At 37.9% G+C, this 25,474-nt stretch overlaps 1 protein-coding gene across 5 annotated transcripts in view; it reads right to left on the bottom strand.

The window, feature by feature from the left end:
• LOC120418059 (acetylcholine receptor subunit alpha-like) overlaps nucleotides 1-25,474 on the bottom strand; it is a 664,850-nt gene that overhangs the window by 264,689 nt on the left and 374,687 nt on the right. For 2 of the 5 annotated variants that reach the window (XM_052708360.1, XM_052708366.1), the window contains exon 1: nucleotides 17,928-19,490. The exons of 1 other annotated variant lie outside the window; for it this stretch is intronic. The gene's annotated coding sequence lies outside the window, so the exon portion shown is untranslated. Of the gene's footprint in view, nucleotides 1-17,927; nucleotides 19,492-25,474 lie in introns of those variants that run through there. 2 more of the 5 variants (XM_039580313.2, XM_052708364.1) reach the window with 2 other exon arrangements.

Below are 25,474 nucleotides of genomic sequence, written 5' to 3'. Positions count from 1 at the left end.
ACACGGGGAACAATGATAACAAATCGTTGTTCTATCCAATCGGGTTCATATTTGGGAGAAAGTTGTGTCTACTGGAAACCCCCTTGCCATAAAAGTGGCAACGGTTAAGGACTCATCCTTGCAAAGTTATTCATAAATGTTTGATTCTGAGATGTAAAAGTAAATTATGACTAAAAATTGCATTTTCGCTGATAGGCTGCCATTAAAACAAAAACTAATATATCTCCAAATTTTTTTGTCATTTCATAGGGCACGAGTTGGGCCACAATGTCTTTTCATTAGATTTGACCAAATTTTAGAATACACCCAGAATCCAGAGTTGTCTCATTGTTCCCCTCTCTTTTCCGCCCATGGGTAACAATGAGACACTTTTGTGTTTTCTTCATTAAACTATTCGAAATCCATAGCAATATTGAGCAATTCTCTGAGATTTCGGTCATTCGATTTTTTTGTATTTTTTAATCCGGCTGAAACTTTTTTGGTGCCTTCGGTATGCCCAAAGAAGCCATTTTGCATCATTAGTTTGTCCATTTAATTTTCCATACAAATTTGGCAGCTGTCCATACAAAAATGATATGTGAAAATTCAAAACTCTGTATCTTTTGAAGGAATTTTTTGATCGATTTGGTGTCTTGGGCAAAGTTGTAGGTATGGATATGGACTACACTGAAAAAAACGTTACTTAATCCACCGGAAGGTGGTTGCTGCCTTCCTCCTAAAAGCCTTGCAACCACACACTACGAAAGCTTTGGCTAACGCTTACTTAGTAAAGACACTATACATCTGAGTGCTGCCATCTAGGTATGATGCGGTTATTGTTTGGAGTCCTTACGATCGAATCTGGAGAACAAGGTTTGAGCGTGTCCAGAAGAAGTTTGCCAAGTTCGCCTTGCGCTTCCATCCTCTACCGGACAACAACATTCCCCTCTCCTACGAGAACCGCCGTAGAATCCTGGGTTTGGCTAGCTTGGATCAACGTAGGACATTTTTGCGTGCCTCATTTATTGGAAAACTTCTTTTAGGTACTGTTGACGCCCCCAACATCCTGGAAAGAGTGAATATCAACGTTATGCCAAGGCCACTCAGGACACGAGAGTTCCTTCGTCTTGATCTCCAGCGTACTCTCTACGGGCAGAACGAACCGATTCGGGCGATGTGTGATGTCTTCAATTGTGTCTACGACGTGTTTGACTTCGGAATGTCTGTAAATAGTTTTTTAAGCAAACTTAGATCGCTCTTGTTTACATCTTGACTGTGATAGCTGCTGTGATATTTTAATTCTAAGTTTATCTATTGTAACTGGTCATTGTAATGTAATAATTGTTGTCCTTGAGGGTGGTTTTATGCCTCTGGCTTTTCCCCACCCAAGTTCATGAAGACAAAAGTGTCAGATGAACATAAAGAAATAAACATAAACATAAACATAAATTTAATGAACCATTTGAAAGCACTGCAGTGTTTGTGTGCGTGCACTGAGCGTAAAGTTCCGACAGCTATCCGCCGGAGCTTTCAAATTATGTAAATAATGACCCTTTTTAGTATCAACCAAAACAGTTTTTCGAACATATCTTTTAAAGTACTGCACCAAGCCGGAAGAAATTTAAAAAAGACTTAGAGAACCTGAAGGCAAATCCAAAAACATAGATCCGGACAAAATCGGTCGAGCCAGTTCCGAGAAAAGTGAGTGAGAAAAAAAATTCTACGTCCATCCACACGCACAGACATTTGCTCAGAATTTGATTCTGAGTCGATATGTATACGTAAAGGTATATCTGGGAGGCTTATTTAAAAAGTTCAATTTTTGAGTGATTTTATAGCCTTGCCTCAGTGAGGTGAGGAAGGCAAAAATGACACACGGTAAAAAAATTTGGTGATTTTTAATTTAACTTTTTGTCACTAAAACTTGATTTGCAAAAAAACACTATTTTTTTTTTTTTTTTTTTTTTTTATATGTTTTAGAGGACATAAAATGCCAACTTTTCAGAAATTTCCAGAATGGGCAAAAAATCTTTGACCGAGTTATAATTTTTGAATCAATACAGATTTTTTCAAAAAAATCGAAATATTGGTCGCAAAAATTTTTCAGCTTCATTTTTCGATGTAAAATCGAATTTGCAATCAAAAAGTACTTTAGTGAATTTTTGATAAACTGCACCGTTTTCAAGTTATAACCATATTTAGGTAACTTTTTTGAAAATAGTCGCAGTTTTTCATTTTTTTAAATTAGTGCCCATGTTTGCCCACCTACAATATTTTTGAAAAGCTGAGAAAATTCTCTATATTTTGCTTTATTGAACTTTGTTGATACGACCCATAGTTGCTGAGATATTGCCATGCAAACGTTAAAAAACAGGAAAATTCATGTTTTTTAAGTCTCACCCTAACAACCCACCATTTTCTAATGTCGATATCTCAGCAATTAATGGTCGGATTTACAATGTTAAGACATGAAACATTCGTGAAATTTTTCGATCTTTTCGAAAACAATATTTTCAAAAAATTTAAATCAAGACTAACATTTTAAAAGGGCGTAATATTGAATGTTTGGCCCTTTTGAAATGTTAGTCTTGATTTGAAAATTTTGAAAATATTGTTTTCGAAAAGATCGGAAAATTTCACGAATGTTTCATGTTTTAACATTGTAAATCGGACCTATAGTTGCTGAGATATCGACATTAGAAAATGGTGGGTTGTTTGGGTGAGACATGGAAAACATGAATTTTCCTGTTTTTTAACCTTTGCATGGCAATATCTCAGCAACTATGGGTCGTATCAACAAAGTTCAATAAAGCAAAATATAGAGAATTTTCTTAGCTTTTCAAAAAAAAAAATTACAAGGGTGGGCAAACATGGGCACTAATTTTAAAAAATGAAAAACTGCGACTATTTTCAAAAAAGTTACCTAAAAATAGCTATAACTTAAAAACGGTGCACTTTATCAAAAATTCACTAAAGTACTTTTTGATTGCAAATTCGATTTTACATCGAAAAATTAAGTTGAAAAATGTTTGCGACCAATATTTCGATTTTTTGAAAAAATCTGTATTGATTCAAAAAATCATAACTCGGTCAAAGATTTTTTGCCCATTCTAGAAATTTCTGAAAAGTTGGCATTTTATGTCCTCTAAAACATATCAAAAAATAAAAAAAATAAAAATAGTGTTTTTTTGCAAATCAAGTTTTAGTGCCAAAAAGTGAAATTAAAAATCATCAATTTTTTTTTACCGTGTATCATTTTTTTCCAGTGTAGTCTATATCCAAACCTACAACTTTGCCGAAGACACAAAATCGATCAAAAAATTCCTTCAAAAGATACAGATGTTTGAATTTTCACATATCATTTTTGTATGGACAGCTGGATCGCAGCAAGCCTTGATCGGGATCGGTTGGCTGAAAATTTTGCTCCGCGTTTTTTCATGTCTTCTCGTTCGAAATTCTTTGCTTGTGGTGTGTTCCGGTACGCGTTATTCAAGAATTTTCTGGATGGGTCAATTTCGCGGGTCGATTATCCGGTTTACAGAATCCGTGTTGTACTTCACCCGTGACTTCACCGGAGTTTGGTGGGTTAAAGTGGAACCAGAATTCCGACGGTTTTTCGGAGACGTTCGCGTGGATTGGGCGTTGTGTCATTTTGACGTGAAATCTCGGTCACCAAATAGTGTTTTTGAAGCTAGACTTTGGGTGTTAGTCTGAAAACAATGTTCGTCTCAAGTGACTAAAAATTGTGAAATTGCTCGATTTTTTCGAGTTTATTTTGTAAAATTGTGAAACTTGATTCTAAATTCAAAATGGAGGTGTTACAAATTGTGCCTGCTGCTGGTAAAAATTTTTGTGTAGGTGGGGGGGGGGGGGAGTGGAAGTTTCTCAGACGAGGAAAAAGCAATTCGAGGTGGAGCTTACTCCGGAGAAAATCGGGGCCAGGAGGCCGTGGAAGCTGGAAACCAATTCAACGGCGACGGAGGCAGTCGTGTCTGTGGTGGATCACTTGGCGGCCACATCCGGCAACGCAAGAGATGCAAAGGAAGCGGGGATTTACATAAGAGTTTACGGAGCTGGATGGATGATCCCAGAATTTGGTGAGAGCGTTCTAGTGTTGTCCCTATTATGGAGCAGCCGTGGCTGACTGGTCACGGTTTTCGCTTTGTAAGCGAATGATCCTGGGTTCGATTCCCATCTGCTCCCAACAAGAAAATTAAGGAAATATGAATTTTTGAAACTCTAAACATGAACGAAAAATCAAAGTCGCTCGAACCGGGGTTCGATCCCCCGTCCTTTGGATTGGTATAATTAGGAATACTATTACTACAAACTATATACATGCTGGGCCTTTGTCGATTTGACAAGGGCTCGGAAGTTCTAAATAACGTTTGAATCCGATTGATGCAAACGTTCTTTAGGGCGGGGCTTGTCGATTCAAGCTGAGGTACCTCGCGCATGGCTAGCCTGCGTAGAAATGGGTCACCGAAGCTCGGCAGAGCTAACACCGTCCAAATGCCTATGCGAGTTATTTGCATGTATAGAATATAAAATCTAAAATACATGGAAACAACTCAATTTGTAAGAAGCGACCGCGTGGTTCCGTTTGGTTGGTTGCACACACACACACACACACACACACACACACACACACACATCATTTTTGTATGGACAGCTGCCAAATTTGTATGGAAAACTAAATGGACAAACTAATGATGCAAAATGGCTTCTTTGGGCATACCGAAGGCACCAAAAAAGTTTCAGCCGGATTAAAAAACACAAAAATTAAAATTAAAGAAAAAAGACCGATTCCATAGAGAACTGCTCTTTTCCAAACCATGCATTGGAACTTAATTTTGGCTCATTTATCGAGTTTTAAATTCATTTAACCAAAGACATAAAGTAATTTGGTATAAATATAAAGTTTTGAAATACTTTTTATGTTAACTTTTGTCAATTGAAGTTTCAAGTTTCCAGAATTACTTTTGAATGATCAAGACATGTCACCTGCAATGATACAACACAAAAACATAATGTTAAGCTCGAAAAGTATTGGTTTTCATAGAGTGTCTCATTGCGTCTAAAATGAGACAGTTTAATAACTCTGGCTATAGAGGTCGGATCAATCTCATATTTTGGTCAACAGAACATTTTAATAGAAAGAAAATGCAACAAAAAGCCAAAGGGCAAATCACTTCTGATATTGCATATGATGCCAATATTGGAGTCCATACGGTACGCAGCCTAGACGTACGACATGAATATTATGCGACCATCCATAAACCACGTGGATACCTTAGGGGGGGGGGATGTTTGGCGGTTCTCCACGCTCCATATAAAAAGATTTTATTTGTATGGAAATTGTCCGTTCGAGGGGAGAGGGGGTGTTGAAGATTTAAAAAAAAAAGTGTCCATGTGGTTTGTGGATGGTCCCTATGATATTTACGCTGATATTTGGTACACTCAAAGTTAAATACCGATCGGATAGTCCTCCCGAAAAGAAACAAGAGGAAAGTACAATTTTGCAAGAGTAGAGACTAGGCCGTCCCAAAAAAAATGAAATGTTGTCAAATCTTTGGTGCTCACCCCTAGAATGATAGTTTAGGATGTCAGGAACGATGTTTCCATATGTACAACAAAAAAAATCCCAAAAATGGTTTACAATTCGCGCGCGGAGCTTGAATGAAAATAGTGCCTTTTTCGAGTATTTTTCAGAAATGCGCGTAACAATCATACTAAAGTTATTCAAATTTGGTCGCCTTGGGCTTCAAGTTATAGTTTAATGTCCCCTGAACAAATTCCTGTACAGACATGGTCCATAAAAGCTTGTGTTTGAGCATAGCAGGGCGTTTTAGGGAGAAAAATTTGTATTTTTTAGCTAAACAATTTCAAAAATCACTCCCCAAAACGAGCCAAAAAAATTTGCAGCCAAAAACTAATGCATTCAGCTTATAGGAAATTTTACGGAGATCATTTTGCTTTTTTTGACATTCAATTTAAGTCAACGCAAAGCCGAGATATTTGCATTTTAGTGAACAAAAAGTGAAGAATTTTCAAAATTCTTGATACATAAGCGTCCAAAATTCATGGTATATAAACGCCCTGCCATGCCCAAACACAAGATTTTATGGACCATGTCTGTACAAGAATTTGTTCTGGGGACATTAAACTATAACTTGAAGCCCAAGGCGACCAAATTTGAATGACTTTAGTATGATTGTTACGCGCATTTCTGAAAAATACTCGAAAAAGGCACTATTTTCATTCAAGCTCCGCGCGCGAGTTGTAAACCATTTTTGGGAATTTTTTGTTGTATGAAAACATTCTACCTGACATCCTAATCTATCTAGGGGTGAGCACCAAAGATTTGACAACTTTTCTTTTTTTTTGGGACGGCCTAGTATAGACTTCTCGCGCTTTCAACAACAACAAATCGCGTTCATTCGTTGATTGAAGCAGTTCATCCCACAAAGAGTTACCGAATCATGGTGGCCGATACGGCAAAGGTGCGGTTCATTATGCCGATGGTCTTGAGTTCGAGTCTCGGTTTTGACACTTTTTTTTAAAGATGAACTGTTTGGAAAATAAACCTTTTTACTATCGAATCGTGCTCTTTATCCTCTTGTATGCCGATGGCAAGTTCTTAGTGTACGATATTATGCACGTATGATACGCCACATGCGATATACTCGAAGTGATCAACCCCTAGCAAAAAGCTCATTATAAAATGATAATGAAGAAAATACAAAAATCGTTGAAAGTTGTAAAGTTGTTGTAAAAGTGTCTCATTGATAACTACGCTACCCTACATCTGTTTTGCTTATTCTCAGGGTTTAGTTAAGTTTTTCACAAAACTCGAAGTGGCAAAGCAATAGTTGACCTCCTAAGATACCTTTCAAAACGGCTAGTGTGTTAAACAACTGTTTTCTAGGAATTTGCAAAAAAGTTCCAGCTGTTAAAATGCTTAAGGGGTTACATACATGTAAATCGACAAAAATGTCAAGGCTTGCTATGAGCATACCCTAAAACGTTTTTTAAATCTGTTCTCAAGTCATTAAAATTTACGTGTTCAACTATCAACAAAATAAATTTTACTGCAATTGGTTGTACCATTACCGATATAGGGGAAATATATTCTTTCTAATCAAACACCTATCTTTGTCATATGAAGAGTTTGATGCTCGATTAAAGCTCCAAAATACTATTTAGGCTATAAACTTACCAGGAACAGCACCGCCTCAAGTACCCGAGCATGGGTAAATAACAAGAGAAATTCGTAATAATACCTTTCTCTGGTATCAATACCAAATTTTGGTATTCCTGGACCCTTTAAAATTTGTCTTAAGGATTATGCAAGAGCAAAATGTGGTATCATACCAATTTAAGGTATTGTTTTGATATTGCAAAATTGCAGAATTTGTCAATGGTCGGACACCACATTTTGGTATTCTTTTGGTATTACAGTATTTTATCAAATTCCTCTGAAACTATGGGAAAATTTTGACCAATTTTGACAAAATAATTAATTTTGCGATAAAATGATGTCTCAAAGCGAATGCTTTCATTGAAAACCGGAAATTTCAAACTTGATTTTAAACATTTTTGATATATCCCCTAAAGAAATTACTTGAAACTGTGGAAAATTTTCTAAGTCGGGATGCCACATTTTGGTATTATTTTGGTATTGAAAGGTTTCATCAGTTTTCTCTGAAACTATGGGATCTTTTTTTTAAATTTGACGAGATAATTAGTTTTGCGCTAAAATGACTTGAAACCCAAAAATGTTAAGAATGATTTAAAAAATTTGTGTGACTAATATTTTTTTTCAAAAACGTTCAAATTTCTCTAAGTCGGGATAACCAAATACATTGAAAAACGAGTCAATCGATTGAATTTTGGTGAATTTTAATTTAGCTTTATTTTAATAATACTTATCTTTCAATCTTGTTATTTTTCAGAAGCTTCAAGAACTTCAAGCACAGGCCGTTCTTCAATGACAAATGCATTCGGTGTGGTGAAGAATATCACTAAGAACAACATTGGATCATCAGGTGAGTAGATTTGGATGTTGCATATGGATCATTTCCGTTTTTTCACTAACTGCAACTGCTGCACTAAAAATGGTATGAAAATACCAAATTTTGGTATTACTTGTGCAAATATCAGCGACCAAAATGTGCTCTTGGTTGCCCAGTAATAGATGGTAAAATACCATAAAATCATACCAAAATCATGTATGTGGAAGACCACAGGAATACCAAAATCAGATTTTCCAAGGGCGCGGGAATACCTAAAAATAAAACCATGACAATACCAAGTTTTGGTATTCAAGAAATGTTCAAAAATCCAGAAGACCTCAACTTGGTATTGAAATGGTTTTATTTTGAGGTATTATTTTACCCTTGGAATAACATGGTTTGGTATTGTTGTGCCCTTCCACATACAAGACTTTGGTATGATTTCATGGTATTTTACCATCTATTACTGGGCAACCAAGGGCACATTTTGGTCGCTGTTATTTGCCCAAGTAATACCAAAATTTGGTATTCCCGTGTTATTCACCCCTGCTCAGGTAAGCACTCAAATTTATGCCATTTGCTGGCAAAAAAGATCAAATTTAATGCTAAAAGATTCCATTTGTATTGAAAATGGTTCACATAGGGGTGGTATAATTTTCAAAAACGTGTCCACGTGTCTTATATTTGATGTTGATTCTTCATGTTCTGTTAATTTGCAAATAAAATCATAATGTGGGTCATCTAACTTATTGAAGACAAAAAAAATGGCATGAAAAGTATAATCTCATTTATTTTTCATACAAGATCTAGTAATATTTAAATAGATGCTAATGATTTCTACAAAACTTTTGATGTTTCAATAAGATTCCAAATTGCTCGTGTAATGCCCAATCATTTTATTTTTTTGCTTTTTTCATGTTCCGTTTGATTTTACTCGCCCAAACGAGGCAATTTTCACATTCCTAGCTCAATTCATTCTTCGCCAGCATCAGTCTTCCCAACACCTACAGGCACTATGCTAAAAATCTCCCAATCCCGCTTTCTTTCTCTTTTTTTCTTCTCGCGTGGGGTGTATCAAGTGAAAATATTTGAAAAGATAATTGTTTCTCACCCCATAAAGCAGCCGAAAAATTTGACTCGCTTTAGCACACAGCTACACCAGGCTGGGCAAAATTTATGGAGGTTTACAAGTGCGGGCACCATCACCACCAGCCGCAACGGAGAAGGATTTCCGTTTTTATCCGTCGCCGGTCCCAGCACCCCCAGAGGGCAGACTCACTTCCCGCGTTTGCTTGATTTTTTAAGGCCACGGCAGCATTGTATGAAAAATTGGTGTGGGTGAGGCAAGTGACACTAACGTGTATGTTGCGTAAGGTTTTCCCCAAGATGAAAAAAAAAGGTAAATAACGGTAATTGAAACGGGACAATTTAATTCATAGCACGGCGCGAAAAAAGATGCTTTTTAGATTACTTTCCATCTAAAGAAAATTTAGGCGACACGTGTGTTCTATCCGTGTGGATCAATCGGACCGCGCACTAGTCCGAAGTCCGTGTAGATAAAAGAAAGACACTAGTTGTTGGTACTAGCAATAGATGACGACAGCTATAAAGTCAACTTTGTTGGGTGACAAGTGAGAACAATGTATGTGCAGATAGCACAAAAAAATATTAACATAATTTTATAGCTTAAATTTTTTTTCCTCAGTTCCAACTAAATATTGGAAATTAATCCTATGAAATGATTTATCAATAGAAATATGCTGGCCTACAGCATCACAAAAGCAGCATGGCTTTGTCAGCACTACACTCAAGTTATTTCGGAGCAGATACCAAATACTCCATACTGCAAACAATTTCAAAAGTATTCAATCGTTTTAAAGATAATTTAAATTCTCACCGAGTCTCGCTTGTGATCACTTAATATTCCACCCCAACCAACCAGCCGCCGCACCGCCCTTACATGCCAACACAGGCTCCACTCTTCTCTGTTCGGGCTTTTGGCGCGTACAATCTGCAATTCTAACGATCTGATTTCTTTGTCATTCGAAAGTGCCAAGAGCTGTTTGAACTTTTCCTCAACTTCTGTTTAGCCCCCCCCCCCCCCTCCTTCGCTTAATCTTACCGTGTTTGTCGCGCCACATTTTATACCTCGGGAACCGCCCGCTATGTGACGAGCAACGGTGGCAATCTCAGACTCTTAGTCTTAGTCTAAAGTCCTCTACTTCGCGCCCGGTGTGAGAGCAGCACAATAGCACACATACCATTCATCCATTCATCTCATCGATTGAAGACGGGCTCCTCTTGGCTAGGGAAGACACTTTGGATTGGACCAGATTCGGCTCTGGAGTTTCACACACACACAGAACCTCAAAACGAAGGGAACGTTTCTAGTCGCGATCGAGGCGTTCTTGCGATGCACAGTATATATTAATGTATAGATCTTCTTTTAACGTGCCTTTGAATTGGCATTGTCGATTCATTTTACATCTAAAATTGATTTTACATCGAAGTTTTAAAATGTCGGATGACACTTTTTTTCTAATGTAACATAACATTTTTAACATTGACAGCAATCGTTGTTTAAGCCACACAGAAAAAAAAATGCAAATTTACTTAATGTACATTCACTCAATGTAATGTTGAAATATGATGAAATATCCTGTACCAATGTATTTTTGCCAAACATTGACTTCAAAAATACCCGAACTAAAAATAGTTATAGTTGGTTCTCTTTCTCTTACTGCCTGAGCCTCGACCTGAACAAGTTGATGCTGTAGCCGCTCGTTTTCAATATGCGAAGATGGTTCAGTTGGCCAATCAGAATTAGTTAATTAGAATTATTCTTACAAAACTAATGTAAATTTCCAATGAATCTAATGTTCACCTTTTGGTACATGAAAAATAATTTAAAATTTTCAGGATTTTTTTTCTGTGTACCAATTTTAAGTGAATTTATTAATAAGCTTTCAATATGCAAAATAAAAAAACGAATTTTCACTGTGCACTTCACCACCTCCTTTTCCGACCAGTTTTGCATGTGTATGTATGTGAACTCAGCTGCAGACTTTTCCAAAGTAAATCTAAACAAAAGATAGATATCCAGTAAGCGCAAGAAACTGTGCTTGTGCTATGAATAGAACCTTTTATCTGTCAGAAATAGGGGAAAACCTGCCGCTCATGTCACTCTGCAAAGAGCACCGGTTTTGGTGGCACGGGAAGATGATGCACAGTGGTGTTACATACGCCCCGTGATCGAATCTTAATCAGAAAACCTCTTTGATGCAAAAAATGGAATGAGGAAAACAGGCAAAATCTCTTACCATGAGAAGTTTAAGCTATTTTCCGGGTGTCGTTCCTTTCGTCTGGTTGGATTTCCATTTTGAGTCTCAATATCATCACCGTCATTTGCTCCGACACGGACAGACGATTCATGAGTAGTACAAGGGGCGGATCCCTGATGATGACTAGGGCAATAGTAGGCCTTCCAAACCCCATCTGTACCACTTCTTCCATTGTGATCTTCCCCTGCTCGCTCCCACCAAAGGAGGCTTTTTATTATTTTTATGGATGCGAGCCCATATATTTCACTCCTTGTCCTCTATGTGGTGCTTGCTTCCCACATTCTGTTTGTCGGTCGCAGTCGATGACAAGCCCGTTGATGTCCTGTTTCTTCTACCCTCTGCCAAGTTCTCCATCATTTGTGCTGCCAATCAACCGTAAACATCAATTTTATAATCACAAAAAATGCGGTGGCTATCGGCTTTCAAGAAAATCCTAGCAGTCGCATTTGATGTTGGGACGACACACATGGCTACATGACTCGCTTTGATTTGCCTAAACGAAATCTAATCCTGTAACGTGTCACTTTAGGTTTATTGGGGAAAATAGGTCCCAGAGGATAGCAAAATGCAATACTTTTCTCATTTTTTTTGCCATTTAAGTGCTTTTTCGCTATCTTTTAGCATACATATCACCTCAATATGTACTTTCGAGTGATCAAAGCTACATAAACGAAAATTGAAGTACTCGACAAGCATAACATTGAATTACACATCATTATATCTTTCTTATAACTGCATGACGCTTGATGACGCTTCTTCACAGAGATCACTTCAATCATCCCCGCATGGTTACCCACAAGCTACTACTCGAAAACGACAGAAGCTTTGAAAGCATCGCTTGGCGAAGAGCAAAGCAAGCTTTGAAAGCCACATCGCCCCTCACGTTTGAAAATAAACGTGGTTGGGACCAAAACCAAAACCCAGCAGGCGAAAAGAGAGCAGCAGCGTGTCGTCCATATGCAAGCCGGCCAAGCAGCAGTCGCATTACAGTAGCAGCCAGCGGTTTTGTCGAGCAGCAAAGATGGTTACTTTATTTCACTTTGTGCATATTTTAACCATCATTGCACTGAGCTCTTTTCACAAAAGGGATCTTACGGAATGTTATCTCCCTCTCTCGACCCCGAGCAGACCCATTTTCTTGTTGTATTCTCGGCACAAGTGCAATTTAAACGTATTCACTATATGGAGGGCAAACATTTATGATTATGACAAAATTTAATTTGTCCTGATAATATGAGAACAACTCTGCAACTACATATTTTTAACGGAATTGAAGTAATAAATACCTCAACAAAAAGTGAGCAACCAATGTTGAGTAAAAAGTATTGCCAAAAAATAAGTATACATTTTCAAAAAACAACACAATGGATGGAAATGGATAAGCTACAACTGGGGTTTGACAAGCACAAGCAGCCAAGTACCAAATTGTGAAATTAATGAAAATAAGTTACTCGAGTCAAGTATCATGAATATCACATGTGTGTCCCAGAAAAAGTCCTGATTTCATGTGTTTTGCTCTATCCAAAAGAGGATAACAAAATCCGGAGTAATACAAGCACGATCTGCGAGAGAAGTGTGTGAGGGTATGAAAAATTAATACAATCATAAAATAAGAAAAACGTCACGTTCCGCCACACTAACAGCACGGTCGGATTGTGGCGACTGCTGGCGAGATGTCGGACTATGACAATGATCGGAACAACGGATCCGGATGTTCCGAGAGAGGTGAGAAATCAAGTGAAAGTTGTAGTAAGAAAAGATCTGCCTATAAACGGGCCCACGACCACTGATGTAAATGTGTGTCCACATCAATTTGGTGAATAAATAATAACGAGTGTGCAAAGTGGAGGCCAGATAGAGGACAATCCCACCAGCAACCGGAAGTGAGTGGCCAGGACGAGAAGTGAAGTGAAGTGCGGGTATGGTCGAGTGTTTTAATATGCTCAGCTGTGGAGTAAGTTTCGGCGCGATGAACAAGCTGCTGGTGATGGTGGCGGCACAAGTACCCCAGTCCTTTTGGGACATTCAAGTATCGAAGATGCCAGGCATAAGTATGAGCAGCTATCTCACTTTCTCTTGATGCTTGTCCTCCTTGCTTTCACTTGACGAGCCCGGCGAAAGGAAAATCTTGTTCCGGAAAAGAGCGTGTAAACATCGATTCTTGTCAAACAACTTTGAAGGTAATGTGAAGCAAAAGGCTTTTATCCGAGGCCTTCTGCCGTCGTACTTGCAGTCGCATTTGATGTTGGGACGACACACATGGCTACATGACTCGCTTTGATTTGCCTAAACGAAATCTAATCCTGTAACGTGTCACTTTAGGTTTATTGGGGAAAATAGGTCCCAGAGGATAGCAAAATGCAATACTTTTCTCATTTTTTTTGCCATTTAAGTGCTTTTTCGCTATCTTTTAGCATACATATCACCTCAATATGTACTTTCGAGTGATCAAAGCTACATAAACGAAAATTGAAGTACTCGACAAGCATAACATTGAATTACACATCATTATATCTTTCTTATAACTGCATGACGCTTGATGACGCTTCTTCACAGAGATCACTTCAATCATCCCCGCATGGTTACCCACAAGCTACTACTCGAAAACGACAGAAGCTTTGAAAGCATCGCTTGGCGAAGAGCAAAGCAAGCTTTGAAAGCCACATCGCCCCTCACGTTTGAAAATAAACGTGGTTGGGACCAAAACCAAAACCCAGCAGGCGAAAAGAGAGCAGCAGCGTGTCGTCCATATGCAAGCCGGCCAAGCAGCAGTCGCATTACAGTAGCAGCCAGCGGTTTTGTCGAGCAGCAAAGATGGTTACTTTATTTCACTTTGTGCATATTTTAACCATCATTGCACTGAGCTCTTTTCACAAAAGGGATCTTACGGAATGTTATCTCCCTCTCTCGACCCCGAGCAGACCCATTTTCTTGTTGTATTCTCGGCACAAGTGCAATTTAAACGTATTCACTATATGGAGGGCAAACATTTATGATTATGACAAAATTTAATTTGTCCTGATAATATGAGAACAACTCTGCAACTACATATTTTTAACGGAATTGAAGTAATAAATACCTCAACAAAAAGTGAGCAACCAATGTTGAGTAAAAAGTATTGCCAAAAAATAAGTATACATTTTCAAAAAACAACACAATGGATGGAAATGGATAAGCTACAACTGGGGTTTGACAAGCACAAGCAGCCAAGTACCAAATTGTGAAATTAATGAAAATAAGTTACTCGAGTCAAGTATCATGAATATCACATGTGTGTCCCAGAAAAAGTCCTGATTTCATGTGTTTTGCTCTATCCAAAAGAGGATAACAAAATCCGGAGTAATACAAGCACGATCTGCGAGAGAAGTGTGTGAGGGTATGAAAAATTAATACAATCATAAAATAAGAAAAACGTCACGTTCCGCCACACTAACAGCACGGTCGGATTGTGGCGACTGCTGGCGAGATGTCGGACTATGACAATGATCGGAACAACGGATCCGGATGTTCCGAGAGAGGTGAGAAATCAAGTGAAAGTTGTAGTAAGAAAAGATCTGCCTATAAACGGGCCCACGACCACTGATGTAAATGTGTGTCCACATCAATTTGGTGAATAAATAATAACGAGTGTGCAAAGTGGAGGCCAGATAGAGGACAATCCCACCAGCAACCGGAAGTGAGTGGCCAGGACGAGAAGTGAAGTGAAGTGCGGGTATGGTCGAGTGTTTTAATATGCTCAGCTGTGGAGTAAGTTTCGGCGCGATGAACAAGCTGCTGGTGATGGTGGCGGCACAAGTACCCCAGTCCTTTTGGGACATTCAAGTATCGAAGATGCCAGGCATAAGTATGAGCAGCTATCTCACTTTCTCTTGATGCTTGTCCTCCTTGCTTTCACTTGACGAGCCCGGCGAAAGGAAAATCTTGTTCCGGAAAAGAGCGTGTAAACATCGATTCTTGTCAAACAACTTTGAAGGTAATGTGAAGCAAAAGGCTTTTATCCGAGGCCTTCTGCCGTCGTACTTGACGAGCTACATTTTTTATCCAAAGAAAACGCCTCTTTAGCAGCGCCTGTATGAGGGTGTGTGTGTATGTGTGTGTGCAAGGAGTAAAAGTACTTATATACATGCTATACAATATATTTACATCATTTCCACTTCTTTTCTCCCCTGCCAGGATGCTTTTAGCGTGTCATAGAAAGATGTATACGTTGTAAAAACCAGAATTGAGTATACCAGCGAGGTTACGTGTTGTTTTGACCAACGATATTTATCCTATAAACTTTTATCTAGAAAGTTATTTATCTGTTTTATAATTTCATCATGACCAACCAAACATACCGTCGGTGGTACACAATTATGTTAGCATCGGAAAACATACAAATTTGAAATTTTTTATGGCCTTACGAAGCAAAAGGATAAAACTTTAAAAGTTGTTTTGCTGTTAGGCAAATGAATTTTGCCCATCTTTGATTTTATGAGTTGTGTACGAGCTCACGGGGTATGCCAAGAACCGTTTGAAAAAAGGTTTTTCATTGATAAGGCGTCATCCATAAAGTATGTCACGCTCTAGGGGGGAGGGGGGGTCTGAGCAAGTGTGACATTGCATGTTATAAGTATAGGAAAAGCGTGACAAAGGGGGGGAGGGGGGGTAAATTTTGGCTAATTTTAGCGTGACGTACTTTATGGATGAAGCTTAACTACCCTACCCTATATCTTGAGCTTTCTCAACCCATAAAAAGCAAGACATAACTAATGGGAAGTAAGCAAGCAAATTTCTATCGATAAATTCGCAAAACAATTTGTTTGAATCTAGTGAGAAATAACAAACTAGACGGAATAAGGAACGAGTTCTTAACCTGTCAACCCTACAAGAATTTCCTCGATAAGGGCTCGTGCATAAACCACGCATCATACAAAAAGTTGAAATTTTGTATGGAGAATAGTTTCAAATTTAAAGGCCACGTGGTTTATGCACGATCCCAAAACGCAAAAAAAAGTTAAAATAAAAAATCAAGTCAGCCAAACGCAAATAAGGACAACAGGTACGTGAATCCAGATGCGTAACGTTTACACGAGTTTTTAATTTGGTGACGTCTAATATGTACCGAAACATAAATAGGATTTACTTTTCGGCGTATAAAGAAACCTTTTCCAAAGCAAGTGAAAGCATTCGTTCCCTCCATCACGAAACGAGTAAGGCTTTTGGGCTTCACTCAGTGGCAATTTATTCTACTGCAATTGTACGCACGAAGAGGCACAATTTACATACTCGCTCACGGGAATGAAAACGGAGAAATAGGAAAAGTGTAGCAAACATGGATCACGAAGTTTGTTTATACGTGTAACCATTTCACGGCACGATGGAAATCATAAGAAATCCTTGGTTTCAAAGTTAAACATTTAACTAAAGAGCTGACAATGTGTACGAAATCTTGAGTTATTTCGAAAAAGTCCTATAAGCTATGGAATTTCCTTTGTTTATAAGACCTTTCTAATAAACTCTAAAAATCATCTTGCAATAGAATCCTATCTAAAGAAATCTTACTAGAAACACAGAGAGCTTTTATTGCAAAATTTCAATGGAGACGCATGATGATACACGATTAATAGTAATGTACGCTGCGTTTCCATCATCCAGCATCGAGTAAGAGTTATTAACTATTCCAATTCTTTATTTTATTTTTGGAAGCACATTAAGTGAAATTTATGTTGAGTTATGATCGCAATCCTTTCAACCGAAATAACAAAACAGTAAGTGACCTTAATTCCAATTAAACATTTGAATTTCAATTCGGACAAACGACTAAAAACTTACAAAGAAGTTGATGACATTTTCAAAAACTGTATTTAGATTTAAAAAATTAAAGAGTAATGCTAAGAACAAGTTTATCCATTCAACGCAGCGGTGGACGCAGGACTTTGCGGCTGTCATCATAGTCTGCCTGTCATAGACCATTGAACAAAGCAACCTCTGTAGATCGAAAAGATAACCTTGTTCTTAGCAAAACGTTCAAATCCTGAATCTTAATAACATGCATTCGATTCTTTGAAAAAAAAACATTTTCAAAATCTGTCTTTTTATGTACCGCCAGCGATGGCGACTTTTAGTCAATTTATTGAAATTATTTTTTCTCAATAAACAATACTATACACAATTTTTCTAACATTGTAGATATTTATTCTATTGCAACTAATTCGTGATTTAATATCGAAGTAAAGTTTTGTCATTATTTAGAGTCCCAAACTCCATCACTTAGTTAAAGGATTTTCGCTAAGTGAGAGTTGGTAGCTTTTTAAGCGTTTTACTCGTATTTTGCTTTAGATCTAATCGTTTAAAAAAATGAGTCTATATTAAAAATAAACCGAACAATGACTACAATGGTTTTCAAGTTCAATCAAAACATTGGGTTTATATAATTCTATGACTATTTCATTGTGAAATCATAGCCAATCTAAACCACCAAGAGACTGTTTGAATATTTGTGTTAATATCAGAACTCACTTGCTTACCATCAACAGTAAATGTTTTATATATTTGATCTCAATAATTTATTTCATTTTGATGGAGATACTCCGTTTCACTTTAAACTTACCTTATAAATGATCAAAATTTACTGCTCTTTCGATGTCGAATCTTTTTTCAAATGTATCTGCTATCAAAATCACATTCCAATTTATTCGGACGCAATAGCCAACACTATACAATCACAAACAGCTAATTATCAAATCCTAAATCGCTCGTTCAACTTCCCCAGTTGCACTTTTCACTATCCGTTTGCGACAAAACCCAGTTTTCAAAATATCTATTTGGCCAGGACTGCACTACCAAACCGTGTATAGGACATTCGCCGAACACTGGAGCACCCGCAAGTAGCACAAAAAAATGGTTCTCCGACCCCCGCTGACGTCTCTCGGAACACGCGTTTGCTGTTTCAGTCTTGCCTCAGCAGCAATGTGCAGACGACTTCTTTCTGGAAAATGGGTTCCCACCCTGCTGCTGAAGGACCCTCACACACATCCCCAGCTTCGCGTCACACTTTGGTGGAAAACGATTTTTCACTGCAGAACTCTTGTGGCCACTTGCGTGCTAAATTTTCCTTTTCGCAACCACTGCTTTTGTGCTTTTTCCATACTATTCTCTCTTCTCTTTGTTTTTTTTTTATTTTTGATATTATAATACTTCTTGCTATTCACATTTAACAGCACACAAAAACGCGCTCATACCCACACTCCATTGATGGTGGAAAACCCTCGCGAGTCATGCAATCTCAGACCAGAAACACTTGCAGACGGCGAAGGTAGTTGTTGCTATCTGGTAGCGCCTTTCTTCCGGCTTTAAACAATTTTTAATACCCACGTAATGAGGCCCAAACACGCAATCTTCTTTAGAGTTCAGCAACTTTTGCTTGCGGCTTCCGCCCTTGTAGAACGATAAAGCTTTTACGCCTTTTTACCCCCTTCTACTAGGAATGTCTTACCCAATAAGGGAGTCAAAGGCTCCCAACTTATACCGTAGGTGTCCATGAAAAGTACAACGGTACTGAAACTGAGAAGATGGTCTAGTTTTTTGCACACGACTGGCTGCGGCAAGGATCACGAACCAACTGATTTACACACGACCGATTTCGGGCAGACATTCGGGCGCGCTCCAATTCTCTAGCCAAGACACCAACACTCACAGTGCGCACTTTCGAACACCCTCAGAGGCACCACACACAGACACCCATCCAAATACAGCTGGTTCACAGGATGGTGAGGGGTGGATGCTGAATCGTTCCGATATATTCTGCTCCCCTGCCCTGCTTGTTCTTTTTCTGTGTGTCACTGGTCGTAAGAAATATTGTTTTCGACAATTGATCTTTGCGTTGTGTGGGTGCGTCAAAACCTGTCTTTTGATACTACGTAACCTTGACTTGAGAAATCTTCGACTTTAACACAATGCATTAACTGCCACAGTTCGCTTTTTACACCTTAATCACCATCTAACCAATCGGCAGCATCACGACACTAATTACACCAGTATCAAATCTGGAACGCTCGAACGCGCCCACCCTCAAATACAGTTCGAACAAAAGGTCCTTCCCATGCGGCGGTCACACCAGGGACAGAGCAAAGATTCGTGACCGACGTCGTCGCCAGTGCCAAACTCACTCAATCCTTGCTGTTCAAACGCTGCACTGAAGCTTAGCGCAACGTCCAGCAGCTCTCATCGCTCCGCTCCGGATTTCGCGAATGAACTTTCGAACATCGGGGTTGTAGAGCCGGAAGGAGTCGCGTGGCCACCCCGAGGACCGAGACCCACGTGTGCGAAGCTGCGCATGCCCAAAGGCCCATCCCATAGGCAGTGTGTTTGTTTTGGCTGGTTGTGTCCTGCCACTGATAAGGTTTCGCCAGCGTCGGGAAAAGGACTTTTCTTATCACAAAATGAACACACTGCCACATCACCGGTGTCGGTGGCGTTCATCTGAGCACAACGGGATCGAAATGTGCTGAGTTCACTCGCGCACTATCGCGGCCAGCTTGCTGAGATTTCCGCTTTAAACGAGAGAGCGAATCCTGCAAGATGCTGCATGCGTCCTTCACCCAATTTGTGATGTGATGATGTACATTCAGTAGCATGTAACATTGACCGACAAAGCAAGTGTTTGGATCGGGGAAACTCGCACTTGAAAGTACATCAAAACAGAACCTAATTTCTAAATATGAACTAAGTAAAATATGACGATATGAAACGATTAGAGCCACACTTTGTGAGCGGTCCTAGATCACTAATCATCAAATTAACATCTTTCGATTTGTTTGTAATTGGTATTGGAGTCGTAATCAAAATCAGAGATCAGAGTTGATACTTTAAGGAGAACTTAAAGAGACGCGTAGGCAAGTTTACACTTACTTTATTTTATTCATCGAGGATCGAGACTAATGGGATGAACTGGGACAGATATATGAGGCTTTTGCAAAAACAAATGCAATGGTCTCTGTTGGGACCAGGGTTGCCAGATAAATCTGGGAATTCCAGATTATTCAACTGCTAGTAAGCCGCAATAAAAATTTAGCAGATTTTTACAGTTTTTTTTTACAATTTTGAACAACTTTTTGGTTAAAATGATCGAGGTTAACATAAAATCGAAAAATTTAGTGAATATTTATTTGAATAAATATGCTAATTCAACCTTTAAGGGTCGAAAAATCAATTAAATCTGAATTCTACAAACTTTTGAATGATTCAATATCCCTCCCCATCCTTTTCATGATTGTTAGATTTTCGTCCGTCAATTTTTTTCAATATAGGGGAAATATACCCATTTTAATCACTCTAAGCCGTTCGACCAATTCTCATCACTTTTGCCATTTTCCGTTATTCACATTTTCAGATGTATCGACATTTTCAGATGTATCAACAATGGAGAGTTGTTTGCTCACTTTTAATTGAGCTATTTATTACTTTGGAACAGTCAAAAACGCTTTATGAAAGCTGTAATTCATGATCGCAGTGCTGATAGGCCGATAATAGAAATAGGCTGAGAAAGGGTGTAGTTCCCCTACAAAAGGGCATAAACCGAAAAAGAAAGTTCTCCGATCGGGCTCAAAATTTTGGTGGGGTTTCCTTAGCCAAAATAAAAAAAAGCAAAGCAATCCACTTTAACGACCCCTGGGTCTTTTGTGGGCTCTGTTGCAAGTTTCTGCTCATTTCTAGACGTCCGAAGCTTATGTGTGGTGAGTCACTCAAAGCCTCTTTTACGCTACTGGACCGACGTTTTACTTCCCCATCCGATAGAAGGCGTGATCAGGTAAATCTCATCTCGAAAAATGCCACCGGGTCCGTCTGGAATTGAACCCAGGCCATACTGGGGTGAGAGGCTACTTCAACCACAAGCCAAATCAACCGAAGTAGAAAATTCGGTTGCCTGTATGTAATTGTGTTCTGTTTGATATGAACACGCAACATCGCGCCCAGTACAAGCTCGAAACCTGACTAACCTAACACATAAACGGGTTAATGAATCCGACGATTTAATCTATAGCGTCTAACCCATGCTGCTCTTGGTGCCCCAGCTTTTGCGTCTGCAATCCATAACGCTCCAGATGAGCCAAGCTACCGTACGTCTTTGATGCTTGTGTTTGAAGTAGCTTCTTTACACGCTTCCCGGGCAGAAAGTTGCATCTTGGAAAAATCTACCCATGTTCGTAAAAACACGAACAAGTCAAGTTCACCCCAGGGTATGGTTAAGAGATAACCGAACATGGCCACGAACATAAATTGTTCGAGGCGTATCTGCGAAAAATCTTGTTGAGTTTATTTGACCAACAATGCCACATCAAGTTGAGTTTATAGTAGCAAACAACTGAAATCTTCCAAAAATCATATCAAGTTCATAAAGTAGATTTTGATCCCAAAAATAATTTTATTGGTTTTTAATGCACCCCGCCACAATTCAGACCCCCCCCCCCCCTCCTTCTTCCTCTTCACAAATATGAGTAATATTGCAGGAATATACGCACTTACATCAAAACAAGATTTTTCAAAGTTGAAAAATTATTTTACTTTAAAAACTCATTAAAAAAATTGTGGAGAAAGCGTTGAATTGCCAAAATGTCACAATAATTTTCCAAATCACGAAAAATCCAAAGTCTCTATATTCCATTTTTTTAAATTAAAAATAAAAGTTTATGAAAATATTCCTAAAATTGCATAAGTCCAAAAATCCAAAGTAAAATTTCAAAAAGCCTGGTAATGTTTCTTATCAAAATAATTTTTCAAAATGTTGAAAAATATTCAACTGGCTGAGAGCAAAAATTTCGCAAAGTCCTGAAAATCTAATAAATTCTACCAAAAATCTTGTCGTGATACGGATCCCGTAAATTTTCTAAGTGCCGGAACGATTTTTGTAGGGGGTATATCAATTATTATTAAAAACCAACTTTCGAATTTCAAAATTTCAATGAAGACGTTTTGTTAGGGACATTATCTTAGGAACAAACTGAGGTTTTTGCAAAAATCGGACGAAAATTTCCTGTAATTTCGACGAATTTTCCGAAATTTTGGTTCAAAGCAAAAATAAACATCAAAATATTTTATCATGTTTCCAAATTCCCAAAAAAATTCTAAGTCCCAATTTTTTTTCGGTTTCCTCATCTCGAAAAATTTCTAAGTGTTGAAAATATTTTACTAGCCGAAAGCCAAAATTTTGCTAAGTCCAAAAAATCAAATAAATTCTACCAAAAATCTTGTCGTGATACGGATCCCGTAAATTTTCTAAGTGCCGGAACGATTTTTGTAGGGGGTATATCAATAATTATTAAAAACCAACTTTCGAATTTCAAAATTTCAATGAAGACGTTTTGTTAGGGACATTATTTTAGGAACAAACTGATGTTTTTGTAAAAATCGGACAAAAATTTCCTGTAATTTCGACGATTTTTCCGAAATTTTGGTTCAAAGCAAAAATAAACATCAAAATAATTTATCATGTTTCCAAACTCCCAAAAATTTTCTAAGTCCCAAATTTTTTTTTCAGTTTCCTGTTCTCGAAAATTTTTTAAGTGTTGAAAATATTTTACTGGCCGAAAGCCAAAATTTTGTTAAGTCCAAAAAATCAAATAAATTCTACCAAAAATCTTGTCGTGATACGGATCCCGTAAATTTTCTAAGTGCCAGAACGATTTTTGTAGGGGGTATATCAATAATTATTAAAAACCAACTTTCGAATTTCAAAATTTCAATGAAGACGTTTTGTTAGGGACATTATTTTAGGAACAAACTGATGTTTTTGTAAAAATCGGACAAAAATTTCTTGTAATTTCGACGATTTTTCCGAAATTTTGGTTCAAAGCAAAAATAAACATCAAAATAATTTATCATGTTTCCAAACTCCCAAAAATTTTCTAAGTCCCAAATTTTTTTTTCAGTTTCCTGTTCTCGAAATTTTTTTAAGTGTTGAAAATATTTTACTGGCCGAAAGCCAAAATTTTGTTAAGTCCAAAAAATCAAATAAATTCTACCAAAAATCTTGTCGTGATACGGATCCCGTAAATTTTCTAAGTGCCAGAACGATTTTTGTAGGGGGTATATCAATAATTATTAAAAACCAGCTTTCGAATTTATAAATTTCAATGAAGACGTTTTATTAGGGACATTATTTTAGGAACAAACTGATGTTTTTGTAAAAATCGGACAAAAATTTCCTATAATTTCGTCGATTTTTCCGAAATTTTGGTTCAAAGCAAAAATAAACATCAAAATAATTTATCATGTTTCCAAACTCCTGAAAATTTTCTAAGTCCCAAAAAAAATGCTTTTTCTGTAAAAGTAAAGAACTGAAAAATATACGCAAAAATGTCAAAGTCCAGCATAAATAAAATCAAACTTTAAAATATCGGCTCATGAACATTATTCTTAGTGTCGGAAATTGAAAATTATGTCAGTGACTGCTAATTTTTCTAAGTCCAGCATAAATTTGAAATAAAGTCAAAATAATCATTTCATGATGTTCGGGTAGAATTTTGGAAAAAATAAAATTTTCTAAATTTTTGCTAAGTCCAAAAAAACTACCACTAACACCTCAATATCAACTGTAGATAATGCAGTACACCCAAAATTCATAATCGTTCTCTCAAAATTTATTGAGGGCTCAGTGCCAAAATCGATAGAATAATGGTACCAACTCACACCATCATAACAAATGAGTTCATTCGTTAGTTGAATCAATAAATCTCCAACAAGTGTCATACATCGACTTCTGACTTCTCCTTGGTCACCAAGCTGTGGTGGCCGAGGCAGCTAAGTCATTGGATTGGTTTGTCAAAGGTCTCTGGTTCGATTCCCGTTGTCGACACTTTTGGTTTTTTGTTTGACGGATGAACTTTTTTTGCAAATGAACCTCGAGAGAATAGTTCTATCGCCCATCTCGAGCTGTGTTCTCTGCGTCCGTGAATGGTACCACTATTCTCTCGACTCGAGACCATCATTCTCTCGGACTAGCGCTGCCAGTTTTGGGTGTATGATCATGGAATATACTTTCCATGATACGCAGTCGGTTTCAAAAGTCGTCATAACTCGAGGAGTTTACAGCAAGATGCGAATAAACAAGCCAATATAGTTCGAAGTTATATCCACCAACTCACTTTCCGCCCGGGTTACTCGCTCTACGCGTCCAGTTTAGTGCAAGTTGTTAAAGGGAGAACCTATTCACGCGGTTGTTGCTTTTAGATCTGAGAGCTTTTTTACCTTTCTCCCAGAGGAAAATCATTTCAAGTTTTAGAAAAAAACAATATCGAAAAATTAACTACTTTTATAAAAAAAATCAAATGTCTATGGGGCCCAACAAAAACTGCACTTATTAGCACTCAAACGCTCGGGTAGTCATTTGACCGTTTGAGTGTTAGCATCAATGGATTTATATTTGAAGAAATATTTTACCTTCTGGCAGCACGGTTATTATACATCGTGGTTAGATTTTTAATTTATTGAACTTTTAATTTATTTAACATTTTAATATTTAATATTTGATTTTTTTTATTTGTAAACTCTTCTAAAGTTCTATTTTTCGTCCTTTAGAAATTTTAAAACCATGTTCTTAGTTTCAAAATTCATATCATTCAGGTTCAACGCTTTTCCTTTCTTAAAATCAGAAGAGATATACATCTTACCTAAGAGGGGTTCTTCAGGAGCACCACATCGCTCGTTTTCGCATTCATAACGTTATTGTGAAGGAATTTTCGGCACTATGAAGATCGATTCGGGGAACCAAAGCGTAAAGGGAAGATGTGTGGCATCATTATAGATTAAGACATATTCTGAATGGTACGATGGGGCACCCAAGCCACACACATACTCATTCTACAGGGAACTGAAGGTAGCACCATAGATGAAGCCCCACCGGAAGAAAGGGTTGTTAATTGTTCAAACGAGAAATTCTCCTTCCGCTGTTCCCTCCAATACCTTGGCATGCCTCCGTTCTGCTAGATTGGTCTCGCCTTCATAATGTGTTGCGAGTGTTTTTGTTTGTCTACAATTTCTTCCAAAGTTGGCTCACTAATCTTGCTCCTTTCTCTTTTCCTTTGCGCGTTGCCAATCTGTAGCAGGTCTTATTTTGTGAAACGTTGGTACATTCCGGGCTTGGGGAAAGTAGATGCGGGT

The sequence above is a fragment of the Culex pipiens genome, chromosome 1 (assembly GCF_016801865.2).
Source record: "Culex pipiens pallens isolate TS chromosome 1, TS_CPP_V2, whole genome shotgun sequence".
Classification (NCBI taxonomy): Eukaryota; Metazoa; Arthropoda; class Insecta; order Diptera; family Culicidae; genus Culex; species Culex pipiens.
This window is presented reverse-complemented; position numbering and strand designations above follow the sequence as displayed.